The 25,453-nt window shown below is 35.1% G+C and overlaps 3 pseudogenes; 1 reads left to right on the top strand and 2 right to left on the bottom strand.

Annotated features, from left to right (window-relative positions):
- Window positions 1–7,933: 7,933 nt before the first annotated feature.
- LOC116130618 lies at window positions 7,934–12,771 on the bottom strand (annotated as a pseudogene).
- A 3,824-nt stretch (window positions 12,772–16,595) lies between these two features.
- On the top strand, window positions 16,596–19,886 carry LOC116130668 (annotated as a pseudogene).
- Window positions 19,887–20,166: 280 nt separating this feature from the next.
- LOC116130669 lies at window positions 20,167–25,158 on the bottom strand (annotated as a pseudogene).
- Between the last annotated feature and the right edge of the window lie 295 nt (window positions 25,159–25,453).

Raw genomic sequence — 25,453 nt, forward strand, 5'->3', positions numbered from 1 at the left:
CCATACCGTTGATAGGTTGCGGTTTCGCTGAATCCGAATCTATCGGGTGGCCATGATGCCTTGCTAGGGGCCAATCTTGGTCTGTGTGTAGTCAGATGATTAATCGGTATTAATCGCAATACTACACACTGCCGATATGATGAGGAGCCTACCGGTCACACATTTAGAAGATAATTTAAGAATCAATTTGTGAGAAGGGTATTTTCGTCTTTCAAGATGAAAGGGTATTTTGATAATCTCACGGTGCAATTAACTTTGCTGAGGTTGTTGCCTGTATTTAATTTGATATTAAAATTAAATACGTGAGATTATATTTAAATATATGTATGCATATATTTAAATGAATTGTTATTATTAATTAAATGGTAGTATATTATTATATATTAATTGATTTTAATTATAATAATAATTAATTAATTTAAAATACCAATTACGTGGTGTTTGGTTGCAAGGGTAAGCTTGGGTTGGTGCCAATGGGTATTCCTTATTGGAATAGGGTTTTAATTAGTTGCACTATATAAGTGCAACTTAATTAAAACACAATAAAGGCTTTTTATAAAAACAAAAACCCGAGCCACCCTCTCTCTCTCTCTCTCTCTCTCTCTCTCTCTCTCTCTCTCTCTCTCTCTCTCATGTTTTCACTCTTTGAGTGCAAAAGAAAAATTTCTTTTCTTTAATTGTTTTTTATTCTTGAAGCCGACAATTGTTCTAACAAAACTATTGTCGGTTCTTCGGATTATCTTTGTATGGATTTCCGCGAATGCGATCCTACATTGGATCTATTAGTGAACAGTATCCTGTGAATAGTGTCGGTGAACAGTATCCGGTGAACAGTGCTAGTGAACAGTGTTTGTGAGCGAAGTCAGGGATATTCAGAGGAGCCTCCATATGTGGCTATGAACTAAATCCTTATATGGATTTGTTTTACACAGTTTTTATTTTACGTTTTAAGTTTATGCATGTGAATAATACAATCTATGCCTGATTTTTGGGATGTGTAAGTGACCTTTTTCGTTTTGTATAATTACAGTTTTTCGCTGCGTGAATCTGGTCACTTACCAACACATATGTGTAGCGTGGCTAGTTGAGGTCCTGAGGGACTAGTTGTTGATTTCTTAACTCAGCCACATTCTATGCAACCATTGTTCTGATCATCTCCACCAGTTGGCCATTTTCGGGATTCAACGTTCCTACCCCCTAATTATTTGCTGCCTTTTGTGTTAGCGGCACCGGTGGTCGACGCTAAGCGGCATCTTGATGCACCTCCTGGTAGGTGGTTTCCATGTTCTCACGGTTTTCGATGGTGGTTATTGATCTTATACGAACCATTGTAGGCCTTTAGTGATCAGGTCACTGAGATTGTTGTCGAAAATTCTGAAATTTGGCAAAGGCCTTTCTTCTAGCACCAAAATGTTGATACGAGATTTGCATCAATTAGAACAATCTGATTGACCTTGATGGAATCAGAACCGATGTGTGCATGATTAAAGATAGCCAGCAATGTATATAAAGAATGCAGTAAAGTAAATGACACAAAGAATTTTAAAGTCTATAAGTTAAGATCTTGAGCTTATGTCCACTATTTTTCTTATTTTGCTTTGAGAGCTTACAAGAAAATAGTCTAATGCCTAGAAATATTTGCTAACCCCTTTTCCATCATTGGAAGGGGTTTACATACAAGTTTGATACAAAGGAAAGAGCAAAAATAAAAGGATTACAATTAGGATTGAAATGCAACTCTGATATTCTCGCGATTGAGTGTTGAGATTGCTCCATGATTACTGTCGATCTAATCCCTTCCGAGATATTCGGGATCTAAGGTTATCTATGAGATGTTTGAACAAGTGTCGAGATTGGTCGCAACTAACTTATGTTGGGTCGAGCTACATCTCGACGATCTTATGCTGGGTTGGACAATCTTTGAGCCGAACTGATTCTGGGTCGGGCTATAACTTCGCAGAACTCCGACTTTTCTAAGCTTGATGGAAAAATCACACACAACATGTATAGAGAGAATTAGGGTGGTAATTATTTGATTCAAAATTTTTTATCTTTCTATGAACTCTTGTCAAAGCTATATCAATGATTAAATAGTTAAAAGACATGGTTTTCATTTGCAGGTGAGAATAATTTAATACCAATTGAGATTGCTCTTAAAATTGCCAACAAAATACGAGCAAATGAGAGGTTTTCTGCATATATTCTTATACCAATGAGGCCAGAAGGTGGTAATAGAATCGCTCAGAGGATTCTCTATTGGCAGGTAGGCTTTCATTGCCATTTCAAAAAATTCACTGCATAAGTATCATGTAGAAGAATTGCCATTTCAGTAATATTTATTGTTACTGCTGCAGCATAAAACAATGCAAATGATGTATGAAAAATTTACAAGGCTCTAGTGGAGGCTAGAGTAGAGGTTGAATTTTTTTCTCCCTTGGCAATCAGGAGCCATTAGAAGGAGTAGACAGTTCCACTGCAACCAACACTCCACAGGTATCTTCCCTCAGTCTTCCAAGTATTGTTAAATGTAAAAATTTCCTACTACAATAGTATGCTTTCATCTAATTCACCTATTGTGTAATACAAGAACTTTGTCAGAAAAACCAACGCTTTCAAATATATATTCCTTCTAAAGGTATGACAATAAATGATTATCGAAAAGGGTTCCCTACAGAAGCAATATAATTTGGGCAACTATATTGCACAGTAGGCATATCAGATGCTTCCGAAAGATATCATAAGTTGATATAAGTACGGATGACAATGATAGTCATGTCACTGGGGCATTGGTATGGATTAGCGGTTGGTGAATTGTTTTTCGAACATGACCGAGTAACGACAAATCACTTGGAAAAGCATGTAGTCAATGATTTATCGTTTGGTTATATCAATGCACAATGTAGTCCTTTGACCTGAGACATTGTAGTCGGATCCGATACGGATGTGTATGGTTCATACAGTGTACAAGTACGAGACTAATCATGTTTCATATAATAAAGCCTATTTGGTCATGCGTTGTTCAGATGCGGAAACGAACGATGGTCAAGAGGGGATTCATTGACTCGGAAATATAGGATCGGGAGTACCACTGACTCCATCCAGATTCGAGTTCCTAGACGAACATCGATAAATGTCAAAAATTAGAATCTCTGGCCAGAGTCTATTATTAGTCATACAAAAGCAAGTTTGTGATGACGAGTTCCGGACATATTGATCGACGATTCGGTAGAAGATCGAGTTTAGGATTTTGACGTTCCATGAATCCGTGCTCGATCAGGATATATCAATGGAGTGACTTTACCTGCATGGTATGTATGATCTGAAATGGGTTTGATAAAGTATTTCTTCATCGTGGTTTAGGGACTATGACACATTGCTAGATGTTTACCATAGTCGTTTGGCCTCCGGATAGGTTTTCGAATTCATCCAAAACTGGCTCACGGCTAATTCACTATGGACCTACATGGTCACACCAATAGCCTGGAGAAGTTAGAGAATGATGAGAGAGAGAAATGATTATCCAAAGAGGGCTAGCACCTTCCGAGGGTAATGACGGGGATTTCTATGGTAATAGTTACATAGAAAATTGTTTGTGATATTTTAAGGGTTAAAATGGTCAAGCAATAATTAATGATATTTAATTATTATATCTTAAAGCGTTAAGATTAATGAGATGAACGAAAATAACCTTTTAATAGTTAAAGGGTAAAAGGGTAAATTTATGGGTTGTTAATGTAAACTAGTTTAGTTTACATAGGTCCTTGAATAATATTTGATTATTCAAAGGGTACATAATAAATTCGTGGGGTCCCTTTTTAAAATAAGATTTTATTGGGCTTGGAAGTGAAAAACAAATAATTGCAAAATTGTCCAAGTATATATAAATGCAAAAGGTTGCATTTTGCATTTTAGTTTATTATTCACTTGTTCACTCAAAAACAAACTAAAAGCTCTCTCTCCCTAGCCACGGCCACTCTCTAATCCTCTCAAGGTGGTGTTAAAGTGTGGAGATCTTATCATTTTGAGGCTAATCTTCATCAATCCAAAGCAAAAGAGTAGGTATAATCTCTTTTCAAGCTTTGTTTGAAAAACCTTTTTTTGAGTCCAAGCTTTCATGCTTTCACTTCTCATTTTCACCACTCTTTATGCATGCTGATCTTTCAAACACTCCACATGTATCTTCCCTCAGTCTTCCAAGTATTGTTAAATGTAAAAATTTCCAACTACAATAGTATGCTTTCATCTAATTCACTTATTGTGTAATATAGGATTTTGTGAGAAAAACCAAGCTTTCAATATATATTCCTTCTAAAGGTATGACAGTAAATGATGAATATGTGATATTAGATATGCAAATATCAATCAACGCTCTATGGATGGCACTAGAGATAACTGAAAAAAATAGCTATGGGTGTGTTTCAACCTCATCATACTTGGCATGCAAACCGTTGTTCCACATGGTCTAGTAAATACAATGATACCATTATCTGCGTTAATCTTTGATTATACTATGGGGGCATTTGGTTAGCGCTAATAAAAGTATTCCGTTAATCTATCTTTTAATCCGGACATTATCTTGTTTGGTTAAGTAATAAAAAATTTCAATAATCTTCTAATACCAATAGTAATTATTGTAAGCAATATTAGGATAATCTGATTACCGATTAAAGATTATATTTAATATTGAGGTAATCTATTTTTGTTCCCATTTTACCCTTAATCAATTAACATTTCCAATACAAATGCTCTCGTATGTCTATCAACAACAATTACCCAACTGTGCAAAAGACTTTTGTAACCTCATAAATTAATTTTTTGGACAAAAATTGTTCATCATTTTACATAAAATAATCTAAATTTTTCTACCATTTTACCCCTAAATAATTAAATTTTTGGACAGTAATACCTTTATTCTAAAAACTATTTACATGAATATCACCTAAAACACCTCAACCACCCAAGACAACTACCGGCCATCACCAACAGTCGCCAAAACGGTGATCTAGCTGTTTACGACCACATCGATGTACGGCTGGCCAGATCTGATCGATTGTGCATCTTCTGATGATTATCGACGTTAGACCTGGCAAACTTAGACCTGTACTCGCAGGTCCATGGTACCCGAGTAAAATAGGGGGGTCTTAGTAATGATAATAATTGCCTGTGGTTTACCCGTACCCGGCCCGCTCGTAAAAAATCAGGGGCCGGGTGATACCCGCATTTAACTTAAAAATTAAAAAATTCAATTTGACTTGACTCTTGAAAATTAAACCCTAAACCATTTGATATTTCTCAGTCTATAACGCAACTCTCAAAACCTCTCTCTTTCTTCAGGCGAAGTGAGTGTCGAGTCTCTGCCCCTCTCTCTCCTCTGCCTCACCTCTTGTTTTCTTCTAACGGACCAAACCTCTGCAAAATCTGTAGTTGGACTTTTCAGTGTAAGGATTTTTCATCTATATTGCGAAGAGAGGGGCTCTGTTCTTGTTGGGAAAGCTCTGTTCTTTTCTTTGTGTTCTTGTTGATATCACTTCTTTCTTCCAAGCTTGCAGTGGGTGTGCTGTGCAATTAATGCAGGCGACAATTAAGTTCTACTGGTTCTATTATCAAACATAAGGTCAAGGATTCGTGGATTTAATTTATGAAGGGCCGCTTGGCAAGAACGATGAGAAAGATGAAGTTGTTATTATATATATTTTTGTTTATTACTTAGATAAACGACGATTTTGTTTGTTTTGATTGGTGAGTGACTAGCAGACTGGTATGAGAGGAATTAGATGTGGTCATTTAGACAAAATTTCCTTCAAAAATAGAACCTGTGTGGAAGTCGGAGTAGAAGAGTTCTTTCATCAGACTTGATTGATTAATAAATGGTAAAAAATGCCTCATACTTGTTAGTTCTTCCCTGGAAACATATCTTGGGGCCAAAACTTGGCCTAATTAGGTTATTCAATTATGCATCTGAATTGGCAAGGTAACAGAACAAATCTTCAGAATATATGTTAATTTAAATTTCATAAATGCTGATGATGAGACAAGTTGTTTGCGGGTAGACCCATATCCATACGAGCAGGGGTACGGGTAGTACATTCCTCTACCGGTTTCAAAAAGTTTACCTGTTTACCCATACTCTTTTTACCTGCACCACTGTCTACCTAGCCTGTCCCGCCCGTTTGCCAAGTTTATTGACGGTGGTGGCTAGCGGTAGAGATGGCAATTGACCCGATATTTTCGGATGCTCAACCCGCCTCATTCCTAAAAGGTCGGGTTTTACCCCATATTAGCAGGTTGGGCTTGGGCTTGGGCTTGGGCTTGGGTTTAATTTTAAGGCCTGTCCTCGGGTATGGCTCAAGCATGAGTATGTCTTCAAGCGGCCCAACCCAACATTTTATTATTAATTTTAAAAAATCACCCTTATACTATATATCTAATGACAAATTATCCTACATATATATAAAAAAATTGAATTTATTATATTTAGTGAGTATTCAAAATAAATTAATATTTAAAAATTCACATTATAAAAATGGGCGAGTTTGGGTCAGGACTGAGATTACAAAAAGCCCGTTAGGCCGTACTTGGGCTTTACTCGTCATCCCCGTGACGGGCTCGGGCCTTGCCCAGGCCTTTATCATGGGGTTGGGCTTGGGCCCGAGCCAAGGGGTACCCGGTCCCAGCCCGACCCATTGTCATCTCTACTAGAGGCTGACAGTCGTCTTGGATGGCCGGGGTATTTTGTTAAATTTTAAACTTTTATTATGGTTAGAGTGTTTTAGCTAAATTGTCAAATTTAGGGGTTAAAAGTAATAATCTAAATAATAAAATAATAATTATTATATTATAATAATATTTAAAAGAATGGCAAATCAGCAAAAGGCTCTTCCAAAATTCTTTTATTTTCCCAACCAAACATATTAATTATTTATACCCACCAATCTAACCAAACATATATATATAACATTTCTCTTAATCTTCAATAATTTATCTCACTAGTAATCTTATTTTTTTAATAATACATATTCTTTAAACTAAACGCCCCCTATATCATAATATTTTTATACTTGCATTAATGTCGGTGTTTTCCTTGTTCATTATATATGATTAATTGCAAAAAAAAATTGAGTTAATGAATAAGTGTCAAATGAGTGCAGGTGTATGGATATAGGATGTCACTGTGGGCAGAGCTATTGAAGAAACTAAGGAATGTTTCAATTCACGGAGTTTGGAATGTTGAATAAGATTAAATTCCTTGGGTGAACTTAATTGGAAACAGTATATAGCTATGAGGTAATATAAATGAAGACTGACATTTCAAAATACCCCGTGTGAAGTTGATGGAAGGGACAATGTGAAGCCTCTTCCAGCTTTGAACATTTCAAGATGTGAGTGGCAACATAGGGGTCATTTATGCTATTTACAAACATTCACAATAATCTCACCACTGGCTTCTCTTGTTTCAAATGTCCTAAAATGCCAAATCTTCATGTGTTTAATGTTTTTTGCTACTTCAATTTGTTTGATAATTAGTGAATGTCTGGTGTTTTATCCCAGATAGTTGTGTTTGTATAAATATTAAGCTGATGGGATGGCAATTGCTCAGACATGTCAACCACCTTCACCAAAATGAGTGTGCACAATGCCTTTACAATACATGTTTTTTTTATTCCTTTTCATATCTCAAGTTTTGTTTTATTTTATTTCAAATGATGTGGCAATTAATAAATTTAAGTGTCATGCTGCTTACATCAAATTACTATAATGTTCCTTGATTTCTAAAACTGCAAATATATAATCAATAATAATTTATTTACAAAACACCTGACTAATTATTAAACAAATGGAGGTAGAAAAAACGTTGAAGAACTGAGCTAGCTAACAGAATCAAGGTATTGTCACAGGATGAGCCCGGGACATAAGAGTAAGATGAATAAGTCAATCAAATGGTAAGATTCTCTTGAATGGCTATAAAAAACCCCATATATTACCACCCAACATCTGGAAATGTTTCTTTGCCAGGAAGAGGCTTCACCTTGCCCATTCGGTCAACTTCAACTGGATATTTTAGAAGGTACCCTTCATTTCTGTTACCTCTTCAGCTGCATATTGTTTCCAATTGCGTTCACGAGGGACCTTACTCTTCTTACACATCCTACACTCTCAGTCGATTAAAACATTCCTCTATTGCTCCAATGTGCTCCGCCCACAGCGACATTCTATATCCATACACCTGCACTCATTTCAAACTCATTCATTTACTTTCTTCAAACATATTCTATTTACTTGAAGTTGAGTTGACGTATAACTATGTTCTTTTTTTTTTTCTTTTTTTTGACAGGATTTTACATTTGAAAACTTATATTTCATTTTGATCCCTGTAAATTGTGATATGACTCAAAAAGATAAGAAAACATATGTGTGTATGACCTGAGTAAAATATACTGAGCAAATGAAAACTTATATTTCATTAAGCTTACCTGGCCACGGGATAGAGAGTTGCTTGCCCACGTATGGCGAGGCTGATATCACCCATTGCTATTTCAGTATCTCTAGTGCCATCCATGGAGCGCTGATTGATATTGCTGATCCAATTAAACATATTCATCATCCACTATCATACCTTGGAGTGAATATATATTTGAAAACGTCGACTCTTCTTACTGAGTGCCTGAATTAAGATAATACATTACCGAACAAATCAATTAGGTACAAACATAATTGAATTTGCTAGAAATATTATTGTATTGTTAACAAAGTAAAAGTTGAGACTGTTCACGAAAAAAAAAAGATACCTGTGGATTGTTTGCTGCATTGCAATTTTTAGCATTAGAACCATCTACCCCATCTAATGGCTCACGATTGCCAAGGCAAAAGAAATTTAAATAGTCTTGTGGCTCATATTATTCTCAAGCCCACCTCCACCAGAGCCTTGTAAATGGTTTCATACATCATTTGCATTGTTTTATGCTGCAGAAATCAATAATAAAACAAATAGTGGAAGGATGCATTAGTAAACCCATTTATGGTGCCATATTTTCTCAAGCATAAGGAAAGTGTTCCTAATGATATTTATTCAGAGTATTTTCTAAATGGTAACAAAGTTTACCTGCCATAGAGAATCCTTTGAATAGGAGCTTGTAGTAACCACCTTCTGGCCACATTGGGATAAGAATATATGCAGCAAATCTCTCATTTGCTCTGATCTTGTTGGCAATTTTAAGAGCAATCTCCATTGGTATTAAATTGTTTGCACCTGGAAATATGTAAGGCATGCTTCTGACTACGTATTTTTTTATCTTTGACAAGTTAATAGTAAAAGAAAAGGAAAGTTGTGATCACATAACACAAACTCTCTGATATATAACTTTATTTTTTCTTTTTCTATTTCCTCTAATATATAAATAATTGAAACGCTCCTTTATTCTTTAGCTCAAAGCATAAAGTTCCTCACCTAAATCTTTGTGAAATCCCAGTTATTATGAGCCAAGAAAGTACTGGTTTTCAATATATATGAATGTTGGGCAGCCCTGATTGCCTTGACATATGCCGTATGTATACTCATGTCTATGAGAACATTCTTCCCCACATACCAAGTTCTGTTACAATACCAATCATTGTAATCAACTAAATGACTTGTTTATGCAAAATGTATGAAGAAAGACATTTTTTTTTGTTTCTCACCATCCTTGTGGCATCCTTGGGGTCATCTGGAAATCCTTTCACAGAATTTGAATCAATCGAACGAAAAACCTGCAAGTGTTGTGAATTTATCCCAAAAAAGTCAGTAATGTTAAAAAGACAGGTAAATATTGGAAATTTAAAACCAGCAGCAGATTGCCATCCAGTATACCTGAACATGCCAAGTCTCTGATCTTTCTCACTTGGGCAAGAAGCTTCAGTCAACCCATTATTTCAGAATTCTTTCAAGCTTGAGTAATGCATCATCATTTGAAGTCTTTAGTTTCTGAAGGCCACAGGCTTAGAAGCCCTTAACCAACGCTCCTCAAAATTGGTGAGGATATCAAAGCACTGGACCATCATTCGGCAATGTAAGTCATGCCATGGTTCTCTTGACCATCAGCACTAGGCTCCTGATCAGGAATCATTAAGAAATTCAGAACAAATTTTATCATTTATCCAGGATTAGTTTTACTAATAGTTACAAATCATACAAAAGAAACATGAAAACTGAATTGAAAGGATCATCAATTAAATGTTTACCGTGAATTGGTGGTTATAGTCATCTTTGTCACGGTTTCTAAGTTTTAAAAAGGATGAGTTGGGTATCATATCGACCCTTGCTAAATCAGGACCTCCAACAAAGGCAATGATCTTCCTTTTGAATTGTCCAGCGTCAGCATCCACAATCACAGTTTTCTGGTGATGTGTTAGATTGTTCCAACTTCCTGAAAGTTCATTTGAAAAGAGTCAAAGCATATACCAGGTAGCAGAGAACTTTATAATGAATGATGAAAAGGTTAATGTCACGAAGATATAGATTAAGAAGATAGTGTAATCAGAAGATTAGTTACAATTTTAATTTAATCTGCATACATAAGCCATATGACAAATAAATACTAGCCAGGATACACAAAGTCAAGCCTGCTAGCCAACCATTCCATAATCACTAAGCAGTCACCAAATACAAACAAGTTCAACACTTCATTTGGATGGAACTTAACTCATTTACTGTATTACCATGAAGAGCACAAATTAGATTATGCAATAAATAAGATAGTGAATTTTACAACATATGGTGTAGAAATATCCAACCTGCTTTTTGACCCAGCTATGTCCTTTTCCAGCGATCGGGGCATAGTAAACTTGCACTGAAGAGTGTTTGAAAAAACGGCGAGTCTCCTCATCACTGGTGCTCATGATCCCTTCCTACAAAACATATATTATTCATGTGCCTAGTAATGAAGAAACACAATCATTGTATTTTCAACATTTTAGAAGTATGCAAATGTCTGATTGATCGATCTTTCAAGTAGAATCTCATGGAAAACAAAAGAACAAAATATCATATTGAAATTCATCAAATCTAAAGCAAGATTACAAATAGAAAAAACATATGCAAATCATTCAACTATTAGCTCTCCCAAATAAATTGAATTATACCTTCCTGCTATTGATATGGACCACATAAAGAGTAAAGAAATCAGTGATAAATAAGAGGAATGCAATGAACATGACAGCATATACCGAATAGCATGCAAGATTAAGTCCGAAACACATATAAATGACAAAAGTCAATGATGAAGGCCCTGTCATATTGCCCTGTATTTTGCGCATCCTTCCTTGCTACCAATGCAGATTTAATACTCTGAGTTTGAAAACTGGAGTATTAAATACATTATTTTCATTTACATTAGAAACTTGGTAAAATTCATCTTGGTACTTTATTCCAAACACAAAACCTGAATAACACAAGAAAGCATAGTGAAACAATGCATGATGATATCAAGAAGTGTCCATTACTAAAAATCTGACTGTAGCCTATTTACTGTCAGTTCCAATTTTAATATCAACCACCAGCAGCTGTCCTACGGATATAAAGTACATTATTCTTGCCCCCTTTTAGTGGGAGGGCAAAGATCAAACCTGCATTGTATGGTAGTTGGCTGTCCAACTTGGAGTAAATTGTTGTCCTTAAATGAGGTTGCTGCATTCAAGATTCTACAGTTATTTTGGAAGAAAAAAAAAAATTGCAGATCACTCAAAAGTATAGTATCCACTGGCTAATGAAGAAATGAAAACCGGCAAAAAAAGCAAAAAGACATGAAATATGTCACTAAATTAGCTATAAAAACAAAAACTAGCCTTGGTTCTTACAGTTTTATATCCCAAAATGCTTCTGAAGTAGGATCATCCCACACAAGGAGCAGCACTCTAAACACCTTCCTGTGACTTAGTTTCAGAAGATCCCCTAACGTGTATGCGTTACTACCATCTCGAACTAATCTAACCGTATGGTAGACGAACCACCCGGCAATGTAATCAAACGACGCGCCTGGCTTATAGCATTATAAATGTCCTCCCAACAACCTGCTTGAATGAATTGGACACCACCATCAAGCTTCAAATCGGGAAGGCAACCATCATGAATATGAGCGTCCCTGATATGGTGTAACTTTACCACCTCTCCTAGAGGAAAGTATGTGCCAGGAACTCCATTGTCATCAGACCCGAACCAACTCCCCTGTGATAATGACTCAGTTGCTCAACAGGGTGTACTGAAGATAAATTTAATCAGCTCCAGCTTTGCAGGGCTTTCCGCCTAAGTTAAGGATAGGAAATACTCCCTCAACTCTTGTAGCTGAGTATATTGCTCCACTGGTATCCCCACAGCGCCCATAATTTGGGAGCCAACAACTCACTATCTTAACACAAAGTGTACTTCTGCAGCGTAATGTGCAATAGGAACATTGAAATGCGATGCATCCAAACTGGGTTTTCGCTATTACTAATCACAAAAGTCCTCGCAACTACAGCACCAGCCAACAGAAACTGTGACGTAAGGATCACTGGTTTATCTTCTGCACCTATGGCCCTCAATTTTGCTGCTTCCTCACATTAACTTGCCAAACATGTCACCAGTTTCTTGTGAAACATATCCATGTTTGGGAGGTTTTTGGCCTCCTGATCCAAATATCTAAATTCCATGTAAAAGCGTAACTTTTAGGACCCTTTATTGGTCTCAAATGGCAAAACTTGTTGACCCTGACCATGATGTGAACCTCCAAATGACATCATTTCAGCATAGTCGGATCGCATCCATCTTAAAAAGTACACCTCACTCTTCACCACTTGATTATAGGCTGGAATTGATGCAAGGCTTATGTATACAAACTATGTAATAACCAAAAATTTGATTCTGACACTTTGAGCAAATCAAACACACCGACACAAGAAAGAGACAGCCCCAACAACAATTTTGAAAGAGCTAAAAATAAAATCTTTTTAGTTAGGAACTGAATTTGCAAGAGATATTATTATCACCCATGAAACAGATGGCCGAAGAATGAATTAGTAAGTCGAACCTTGGCACTTATTTACAAGAAGGAGAACAAAGACTTCCCAGACGAATATCGTGAATAATAAATGGAAAAAGGAGAAAAACCAGAAGGAGAAACTGAGATTGCAGAAGAGACTTGTGGGTTTATAAATGTCAAAAAGAGAAAAATAGAGTATTCAGGAGTTGAACGGGTAAAGAAGAAGGGCAGGCTGGAAAATTGAAAAAGAAAAGATAATATGGCAAAATAAGGAATTGAACGGCATTTTTAAATTACTAGAAAGATAAACAGGAAATCATACTAAAATAGCATAGATTTAAAATATTTATATTAACATATTACTGGTCGATCAAGAAGAAGACAGTTGAAATAGTTTGTTAATGTTAAGACGAATGAGAGAAGACTAGAGCTTTTTAATTGCTTTGACAGTTCCGTATATAATGTTTCACTTTTGGTTTTTGTAATGCAATTTTGTGTGTCAAGATCAAGAAAGAAGAAAGCCTTGGTTTGACTTTGACCTCAATAGTGGTCGCCGCCCCCGCCGCGCTTGCTTTTGGGGGAAATCCTGCGAAACTTCTGACCGTAAAAAGTCTTTAACGCATCGATGAATTTTAGAGTCTTGACTCTGCCTCCAAAATCAAATCTCTAATTATCAAACTTTTTATGTTTTTCATACAAAACATTGTTTATGATGAATCTCGTAACATAAATTTTAAATGTTCTATTCAATTCACGTTTATTTTCAAGATAAGTTTCTGTAAATAAAATTATGCAAGTAGAGATCTCTTTCATTTATTAACGAGGTATATATGCGTAAAAACCTCTCTATAGTCATAATGGTAGGACTAACAAATTTTATTACTATAAGAGGTTATAACTTAAGGAGGTGTAGTTATAAAAATTATAGTTTTGATTTTTTATTTATAATACATGTTTTAGTAGTACAGTATTAGGATTTCAATTCATATTTTAGTAATATTAGGATTTCAATTCAGTGCTTTCGATGGCCTACTTTGTGAAACGAATAAAAGATCGTTTCTTAGAACCAACAAAAATATGTCATTGATAGAACTGTAAATGCAGTTGATACATGTCAATTGATGTGAAGCCACAGACAATTATCAATGGTTTTAAGCGCTGCAAATTAGGACTACTAATGTCAATAAATTGTAAGTTACAAATAAAGTGGATAGGAGAATAAAAGAGTCACTATAGAATTGAGTGATCAGATTCGACAACCTCACTACACTAATCGAATGAATATGTTTTTTCAATTATCCAAATGAATAACAAATCATGTATACTTTAACTAAAGGAGAACCATTTTTGCAATTAGACAAGAAGAGAAGGAATAAATCCTAAGATAATAGTAGGGAATACAAAAAGTCTTGTGCATGAAGCCTAAACATGCTTGAGAATCTAAAAATATTTTGGCATCACCAAGAAGGTATCCATGTTAACGAGATATTACGTACTCGAAGTAAAGATGTGTAACAACTCTAAAGTATAATCATTGCCCAACAATTTTAAATAAATATTTTATTTTTTTAAACCTTTTTTACATAATATATATTTTTGTAATATACAGATATTATTACTATGTAAGCAACTTTCCTTAAGGTAGGAATTAGAAAATTATAACTTATCTTTACAGACTAATTTCCATCTTTATACATTTTTCTTGAAATTGTTGATTTTTAGAATGTCTATGTAATGTACTTATATAATTATTGTTAATACTCATCCAATGTGTGAAGATGGAAGAATTAAATCAAAAGTAACATGTTACGATGGAAAATAATTTTCAATCAATTAATGTGCAACACCAAAATCAAGATAAAATTGAATATAGAACAATTTTCAATTAATTAATGAGCAACATCAGAATCAAGATAAAATAGAATATAGAGAATAATACTTTTATTATAAAAGAAATAATAACATCGCTTTTTTATACTGTGAAGTGAGTTTGAACAATATAGACTCTATTTTATATTTTTCTTATAGTTGTTCAATTCCTCTAGTACATATGCATACTCTCTTTTGTTTAGGTTATATATAACATCCATGGCAGATTCCATGATTTGTAATAGTTGGTCAATGACTTCTACGAATTTGTCTCTTGCAGTATGTAGATCATCCAGATTGGTCTCAACTTTTTTGAAAATCTCTCTCAATTTTGGCATTCCCTGAAAAATGTCTGAACCAATTGCAGAAACAATATACAATCAATTTTTATAAATATATGGAAAGGGTAACATGAATGTGTAAATATAATTATCAGATGAACTCTCGACATATTAAAAAAAAAAAATCTTTTTTTTTAGTGGTTTTTATATTCCCGCAAATATGTATCATGGTTTTGTTTGAGATTTTGTAATTTATGATACAAAGGATGTGGAACGTTTATACCTTCTAGTTGCCTCAGTGGAGAATTATTGTTGTTGAGGCCGTTGCCGGTATTCATTGCAGATTCTTCTGGTTGTGATGTTTTGTCAGCCATCTTTGAATTAAGTTTTGGAGAAGAGATGAACAATTACAGTTTATAGTATCTGAAGAAAGTTAAATGGGTGATTGATGTCAGAGCAATATTTATAAGAGAATAGGATACGAAAAGGTGGAATATGAACAGACATCTGGTAATAAATAAATGTGTCGATCGAAAAAGGGTTAATAATTGTTTGGAAAAGGTAATACGAAACATTAGTAGACTATCTCTACAATATTAAAGAAAATCGTAATAAATATTTTGTTAAATGTGTAGCATATTAGTTAGGTAGCTAATAATGGTTCGGCAAGATGTTGAGTTGTTATGATAAACAAACAATGTGATTTATTAATAATAAAATCTTATTGATACATTTTCAAAGGATGGACAATAAATATTTTGTCAAGTATCAAAATAATATTTATAGGAGTACAGGATATGAAAAGGTGGAATATGAACAGACATCTAGTAATAAATAAATATGTCAATCGAAAAAGTGTTAATAATAATTTGGATAAGGTGATACGAAATGTTAGTAAAGTATCTGGGGTACTGTATCACTCAGTATGAAAGTTAATATGGGAAAATTAACAAACATCTAACAAAAGATAAACACGTTGATTGAAAAAGTGTTGACAACCTGTAGCAAAACTGTTTGTGGTGCATTAAAGGAGAACGAAATAAATATGGTTCGGCAGGCAGGTTTCCAAAATGTGTTGCGGTTCGGCGTAGAATTCAATCTAATGAATAATGGAATGAAAATTTATTTTTATATGTTATAGGAACAGTATTTAGATTGCTGTTTGTCGAACATTTTTTATTATTTGAAATTGTCATAATCATTGGTATTTAATATTTTTATTAAATATTGTTTACGTGTTACTGATCATTGTAATCTTGTGATGAATTTCTCTTTATAAGTTATTAAATATTTGGATCAATCGTTGATAATTGAATGAGTTTTAACTTTTATTTTCAGATTAAACTAAAAAGCATTTGAAATTTGNGTATCTTCCCTCAGTCTTCCAAGTATTGTTAAATGTAAAAATTTCCAACTACAATAGTATGCTTTCATCTAATTCACTTATTGTGTAATACAAGAACTTTGTCAGAAAAACCAAAGCTTTCAAATATATATTCCTTCTAAAGGTATGACAGTAAATGATGAATATGTGATATTAGGATATGCAAATATCAATCAACGCTCTATGGATGGCACTAGAGATAACTGAAAAAATAGCTATGGGTGCGTTTCAACCTCATCATACTTGGGCATGCAAACCGTTGGTCCACATGGTCTAGTAAATACAATGATACCATTATGGCATTATCTGCGTTAATCTTTGATTATACTATGGGGGCATTTGGTTAGCGCTAATAAAAGATTATTCCGGTAATCTATCTTTTAATCCGGACATTATCTTGTTTGGTTAAGTAATAAAAAATTTCAATAATCTTCTAATACCAATAGTAATTATTGTAAGCAATATTAGGGATAATCTGATTACCGATTAAAAGATTATATTTTAATATTGAGGTAATCTAATTTTTGTTCCCATTTTACCCTTAATCAATTAACATTTCCAATACAAATGCTCTCGTATGTCTATCAAACAACAATTAACCCAACTGTGCAAAAAGACTTTTGTAACCTCATAAATTAATTTTTTGGACAAAAATTGTTCATCATTTTACATAAAATAATCTAAATTTTTCTACCATTTTACCCCTAAATAATTAAATTTTTGGACAGTAATACCTTTATTCTAAAAACTATTTACATGAATATCACCTAAAACACCTCAACCACCCAAGACAACTACCGGCCATCACCAACAGTCGCCAAAACGGTGATCTAGCTGTTTACGACCACATCGATGTACGGCTGGCCAGATCTGATCGATTGTGCATCGTTCTGATGATTATCGACGATTAGACCTGGCAAACTTAGACCTGTACTCGCAGGTCCATGGGTACCCGAGTAAAATAAGGGGGGTCTTAGTAATGATAATAATTGCCTGTGGTTTACCCGTACCCGGCCCGCTCGTAAAAATATCAGGGTGGGCCGGGTGATACCCGCATTTAACTTAAAAAATTAAAAAATTCAATTTGACTTGACTCTTGAAAATTAAACCCTAAACCATTTGATATTTCTCAGTCTATAACGCAACTCTCAAAACCTCTCTCTTTCTTCAGGCGAAGTGAGTGTCGAGTCTCTGCCCCTCTCTCTCCTCTGCCTCACTCTCTTGTTTCTTCTAACGGACCAAACCTCTGCAAAATCTGTAGTTGGACTTTTCAGTGTAAGGATTTTTCATCTATATTGCGAAGAGAGGGGCTCTGTTCTTGTGTGGGAAAGCTCTGTTCTTTTCTTTGTGTTCTTGTTGATATCACTTCTTTCTTCCAAGCTTGCAGTGGGTGTGCTGTGCAATTAATGCAGGCGACAATTAAGTTCTACTGGTTCTATTATCAAACATAAGGTCAAGGATTCGATGGATTTAATTTATGAAGGGCCGCTTGGCAAGGAACGATGAAGAAAGATGAAGTTGTTATTATAATATGTTTTGTTTATTACTTATGTATAAACGACGAATTTGTTTGTTTGATTGGTGAGTGACTAGCAGACTAGGTATGAGAGGAATTAGATGTGGTCATTTAGACAAAATTTCCTTCAAAAATAGAAACTGTGTGGAAGTCGGAGTAGAAGATAGTTCTTTCATCAGACTTGATTGATTAATAAAATGGTAAAAAATGCCTCATACTTGTTAGTTCTTCCCTGGAAACATATCTTGGGGCCAAAACTATGGCCTAATTAGGTTATTCAATTATGCATCTGAATTGGCAAGGTAACAGAAGCAAATCTTCAGAATATATGTTAATTTAAATTTCATAAACTGATGATGGATGAGACAAGTTGTTTGCAGCTAGACCCGTATCCGTACGAACGGGTACGGGTAGTACATTCCTCTACCCGTTTCAAAAAGTTACCCGTTTTATCTGCACCTGTGTCTACCCTGCCCGTTTGCCAAGTTTATTGACGGTGGTGGCTAGCGGTAGAGATGGCAATTGACCCGATATTTTCGGATGCTCAACCCGACTCATTCCTAAAAGGTCGGGTTTTACCCAATATTAGCAGGTTTGGGCTTGGGCTTGGGCTTGGGCTTGGGTTTAATTTTAAGGCCTGTCCTCGGGTATGGCTCAAGCATGAGTATGTCTTCAAGCTCGGCCCAACCCAACATTTTATTATTAATTTTAATAAATCACCCTTATACTATATATCTAATGACAAAATTATCCTACATATATATAAAAAAATTGAAATTTATTAATATTTAGTGAGTATTCAAAAATAAATTAATATTTAAAAATTCACATTATAAAAATGGGCGAGTTTGGGTCAGGACTGAGATTACAAAAAGCCCGTTAGGCCGTACTTGGGCTTTACTCGTCATCCCCGTGACGGGCTCGGGCCTTGCCCAGGCCTTTATCATGGGGTTGGGCTTGGGCCCGAGCCAAGGGGTACCCGGTCCCAGCCCGACCCATTGTCATCTCTAGCTAGAGGCTGACAGTCGTCTTGGATGGCCAGGGGTATTTTGTTAAATTTTAAACTTTTATTATGGTTAGAGTGTTTTAGCTAAATTGTCAAATTTAAGGGGTTAAAAGTAATAATCTAAATAATAAAATAATAATAATTATATTATAATAATATTTAAAAAGAATGGCAAATCAGCAAAAGGCTCTTCCAAAATTCTTTTATTTTCCCAACCAAACATATTAATTATTTATACCCACCAATCTAACCAAACATATATAATATAACATTTCTCTTAATCTTCAAGATAATTTATCTCACTAGTAATCTTATTTTTTTAATAATACAATATTCTTTAAACTAAACGCCCCCTATATCATAATATTTTATACTTGCATTAAATGTCGAGTGTTTTCCTTGTTCATTATATATGATTAATTGCAAAAAAAAATTGAGTTAATGAATAAGTGTCAAATGAGTGCAGGTGTATGGATATAGGATGTCACTGTGGGCAGAGCATATTGAAGAAACTAAGGAATGTTTCAATTCACGGAGAGTTTGGAATGTTGAATAAGAGTAAATTCCTTGGGTGAACTTAATTGGAAACAGTATATAGCTGATGAGGTAATATAAATGAAGACTGACATTTCAAAATACCCCGTTGAAGTTGATGGAAGGGACAATGTGAAGCCTCTTCCAGGCTTTGAAACATTTCAAGATGTGAGTGGCAACATAGGGGTCATTTATGCTATTTACAAACATTCACAATAATCTCACCACTGGCTTCTCTTGTTTCAAATGTCCTAAAATGCCAAATCTTCATGTGTTTAATGTTTATTTGCTACTTCAATTTGTTTGATAATTAGTGAATGTCTGGTGTTTTATCCCAAGATTAGTTGTGTTGTATAAATATTAAGCTGATGGGATGGGCAATTGCTCAGACATGTCAACCACCTTCACCAAAATGAGTGTGCACAATGCCTTTACAATACATGTTTTTTTTATTCCTTTTCATATCTCAAGTTTTGTTTTATTTTATTTCAAATGATGTGGCAATTAATAAATTTAAGTGTCATGATGCTTATCATCAAAATACAATAATGTTCCTTGATTTCTAAAACTGCAAATATATATATCAATAATAATTTAATTTACAAAACACCTGACTAATTATTAAACAAATGGAGGTAGAAAAAACGTTGAAGAACTGAGCTAGCTAACAAGAATCAAGGTATTGTCACAGGAGATGAGCCCAGGGACATAAGAGTAAGATGAATAAGTCAATCAAATGGTAAGATTCTCTTGAATGGCTATAAAAGACCCCAATATATTACCACCAACATCTGGAAATGTTTCTTTGCCAGGAAGAGGCTTCACCTTGCCCATTCGGTCAACTTCAACTGGATATTTTAGAAGGTGACCCTTCATTTCTGTTACCTCTTCAGCTGCATATTGTTTCCAATTGCGTTCACCGAGGGACCTTACTCTTCTTACACATCCTACACTCTCAGGTCGATTAAAACATTCCTCTATTGCTCCAATGTGCTCCGCCCACAGCGACATTCTATATCCATACACCTGCACTCATTTCAAACTCATTCATTTACTTTCTTCAAACATATTCTATTTACTTGAAGTTGAGTTGACGTATAACTATGTTCTTTTTTTTTTCTTTTTTTTGACAGGATTTTACATTTGAAAACTTATATTTCATTTTGATCCCCTGTAAATTGTGATATGACTCAAAAAGATAAGAAAACATATGTGTGTATGACCTGAGTAAAAATATACTGAGCAAAATGAAAACTTATATTTCATTAAGCTTACCTGGCCACGTGGATTAGAGAGTTTGCTTGCCCACGTATGGCGAGGCTGATATGCACCCATTGCTATTTCAGTATCTCTAGTGCCATCCATGGAGCGCTGATTGATATTTGCTGATCCAATTATAACATATTCATCATCCACTATCATACCTTTGGAGTGAATATATATTTGAAAACGTCGACTCTTCTTACTGAGTGCCTGAATTAAGATAATACATTTACCGAACAAATCAATTAGGTACAAACATAATTGAATTTAGCTAGAAATATTATTGTTATTGTTAACAAAGTAAAAGTTGAGACTGTTCACGAAAAAATAAAAGATACCTGTGGATTGTTTGCTGCATTGCAATTTTTAGCATTAGAACCATCTACCCCATCTAATGGCTCACGATTGCCAAGGCAAAAGAAATTTAAATAGTCTTGTGGCTCATATTTATTCTCAAGCCTAACCTCCACCAGAGCCTTGTAAATGGTTTCATACATCATTTGCATTGTTTTATGCTGCAGAAATCAATAATAAGAACAAAATAAGTGGAAGGATGCATTAGTAAACCCATTTATGGTGCCATATTTTCTCAAGCATAAAGGAAAGTGTTCCTAATGATATTTATTCAGAGTATTTTCTAAATGGTAACAAAAGTTTACCTGCCAATAGAGAATCCTTTGAATAGGAGTGCTTGTAGTAACACCTTCTGGCCACATTGGGATAAGAATATATGCAGCAAATCTCTCATTTGCTCTGATCTTGTTGGCAATTTTAAGAGCAATCTCCATTGGTATTAAATTGTTTGCACCTGGAAATATGTAAGGCATGCTTCTGACTACGTATTTTTTTATCTTTGACAAGTTAATAGTAAAAGAAAAGGAAAAGTTGTGATCACATAACTACAAACTCTCTGATATATAACTTTATTTTTTCTTTTTCTATTTCCTCTATATATATAAATAATTGAAACGCTCCTTTATTCTTTAGCTCAAAAGCTATAAAGTTCCTCACCTAAATCTTGTGATAATCCCAGTTTATATGAGCCAAGAAGTACTGGTTTTCAATATATATGAAATGTTGGGCAGCCCTGATTGCCTTGACATATGCCGTATGTATACTCATGTCTATGAGAAACATTCTTCCCCACATACCAAGTTCTGTTACAATACCAATCATTGTAATCAACTAAATGACTTGTTTATGCAAAATGTATGAAGAAGACATTTTTTTTTGTTTCTCACCATCCTTGTGGCATCCTTGGGGTCATCTGGAAATCCTTTCACAGAATTTGAATCAATCGAACGAAAAACCTGCAAGTGTTGTGAATTTATCCCAAAAAAGTCAGTAATGTTAAAAAGACAGGTAAATATTGGAAATTTAAAACCAGCAGCAGATTGCCATCCAGTATACCTGACACTGCCAAGTCTCTGATCTTTCTCACTTGGGCAAGAAGCTTCAGTCAACCCATTATTTCAGAATTCTTTCAAGCTTGAGTAATGCATCATCATTTGAAGTCTTTAGTTTCTGAAGGCCACAGGCTTAGAAGCCCTTAACCAACGCTCCTCAAAATTGGTGAGGATATCAAAGCACTGGACCATCATTCGGCAATGTAAGTCATGCCATGTTCTCTTGACCATCAGCACTAGGCTCCTGATCAGGAATCATTAAGAAATTCAGAACAAATTTTATCATTTATCCAGGATTAGTTTTACTAATAGTTACAAATCATACAAAAGAAACATGAAAACTGAATTGAAAGGATCATCAATTAAATGTTTACCGTGAATTGGGGTTATAGTCATCTTTGTCCGGTTTCTAAGTTTTAAAAAGGATGAGTTGGGTATCATATCGACCCTTGCTAAATCAGGACCTCCAACAAAGGCAATGATCTTCCTTTTGAATTGTCCAGCGTCGGCATCCACAATCACAGTTTTCTGGTGATGTGTTAGATTGTTCCAACTTCCTGAAAGTTCATTTGAAAAGAGTCAAAGCATATACCAGTGTAGCAGAGAACTTTATAATGAATGATGAAAAGGTTAATGTCACGAAGATAAGATTAAGAAGATAGTGTAATCAGAAGATTGTTACAATTTTAATTTATCTGCATACATAAGCCATATGACAAATAAATACTAGCCAGGATACACAAAGTCAAGCCTGCTAGCCAACCATTCCATAATCACTAAGCAGTCACCAAATACAAACAAGTTCAACACTTCATTTGGATGGAACTTAACTCATTTACTGTATTACCATGAAGAGCACAAATTAGATTATGCAATAAATAAGATAGTGAATTTACAACATATGGTGTAGAAATATCCAACCTGCTTTTTGACCCAGCTATGTCCTTTCCAGCGATCGGGGGCATAGTAAACTTGCACTGAAGAGTGTTTGAAAAAACGGCGAGTCTCCTCATCACTGGTGCTCATGATCCCTTCCTACAAAACATATATTATTCAGTGGCCTAGTAATGAAGAAACACAATATTGTATTTTCAACATTTTAGAAGTATGCAAATGTCTGATTGATCGATCTTTCAAGTAGAATCTCATGGAAAAACAAAAGAACAAAATATCATATTGAAATTCACAAATCTAAAGCAAGATTACAAATAGAAAAAACATATGCAAATCATTCAACTATAGCTCTCCCAAATAAATTGAATTTACCTTCCTGCTATTGATATGGACCACATAAAGAGTAAAGAAATCGTGATAAATAAGAGGAATGCAATGAACATGACAGCATATACCGAATAGCATGCAAGATTAAGTCCGAAACACATATAAATGACAAAAGTCAATGATGAAGGCCCTGTCATATTGCCCTGTATTTTGCGCATCCTTCCTTGCTACCAATGCAGATTAATACTCTGAGTTTGAAAACTGGAGTATTAAATACATTATTTTCATTTACATTAGAAACTTGGTAAAATCATCTTGGTACTTTATTCCAAACACAAAACCTGAATACCCCAAGAAAGCATAGTGAAACAATGCATGATGATATCAAGAAGTGTCCATTACTAAAAATCTGACGGTAGCCTATTTACTGTCAGTTCCAATTTTAATATCAACCACCAGCAGCTGTCCTACGGATATAAAGTACATTATTCTTGCCCCCTTTTAGTGGGAGGGCAAAGATCAAACCTGCATTGTATGGTAGTTGGCTGTCCAACTTGGAGTAAATTGTTGTCCTTAAATGAGGTTGCTGCATTCAAGATTCTACAGTTATTTTGGAAGAAAAAAAAAAATTGCAGATCACTCAAAAGTATAGTATCCACTGGCTAATGAAGAAATGAAAACCGGCAAAAAAAGCAAAAGGACATGAAATATGTCACTAAATTAGCTATAAAAACAAAAACTAGCCTTGGTTCTTACAGTTTTATATCCCAAAAATGCTTCTGAAGTAGATCATCCCACACAAGGAGCAGCACTCTAAACACCTTCCTGTGACTTAGTTTCAGAAGATCCCCTAACGTGTATGCGTTACTACCATCTCGAACTAATCTAACCGTATGGTAGACGAACCACCCGGCAATGAATCAAACGACGCGCCTGGCTTATAGCTTATAAATGTCCTCCCAACAACCCTGCTTGAATGAATTGGACACCACCATCAAGCTTCAAATCGGGAAGGCAACCATCATGAATATGAGCGTCCTGTATATGGTGTAACTTTACCACCTCTCCTAGAGGAAGTATGTGCCAGGAACTCCATTGTCATCAGACCCGAACCAACTCCCCTGTGATAATGACTCAGTTGCTCAACGGGTGTACTGAAGATAAATTTAATCAGCTCCAGCTTTGCAGGGCTTTCCGCCTAAGTTAAGGATAGGAAATACTCCCTCAACTCTTGTAGCTGAGTATAATTGCTCCACTGGTATCCCCACAGCGCCCATAATTTGGGAGCCAACAACTCACTATCTTAACACAAAGTGTACTTCTGCAGCGTAATGTGCAATAGGAACATTGAAATGCGCATGCATCCAAACTGGGTTTTCGCTATTACTAATCACAAAAGTCCTCGCACTACAGCACCACCAACAGAAACTGTGACGTAAGGATCACTGTTATCTTCTGCACCTATGGCCCTCAATTTTGCTGCTTCCTCACATTCCTTGCCAAACATGTCACCAGTTTCTTGTGAAACATATCCATGTTTGGGAGGTTTTTGGCCTCCTGATCCAAATATCTAAATCATGTAAAAGCGTAACTTTAGGACCCTTTATTGGTCTCAAATGGCAAAACTTGTTGACCCTGACCATGATGTGAACCTCCAAATGACATCATTTCAGCATAGTCGGATCGCATCCATCTTAAAAAGTACACCTCACTCTTCACCACTTGATTTAGGCTGGATTGATGCAAGGCTTATGTATACAACTATGTAATAACCAAAATTTGATTCTGACACTTTGAGCAAATCAAACACACCCACAAGAAAGAGACAGCCCCAACAACAATTTTGAAAGAGCAAAATAAAATCTTTTTAGTTAGGAACTGAATTTGCAAGAGATATTATTATCACCCATGAAACAGTATGCCGAAGAATGAATTAGTAAGTCGAACCTTGGCACTTATTTACAAGAAGGAAACAACAGACTTC

The sequence above is a fragment of the Pistacia vera genome, unplaced genomic scaffold (assembly GCF_008641045.1).
Source record: "Pistacia vera cultivar Batoury unplaced genomic scaffold, PisVer_v2 Contig223, whole genome shotgun sequence".
Lineage (NCBI taxonomy): Eukaryota > Viridiplantae > Streptophyta > Magnoliopsida > Sapindales > Anacardiaceae > Pistacia > Pistacia vera.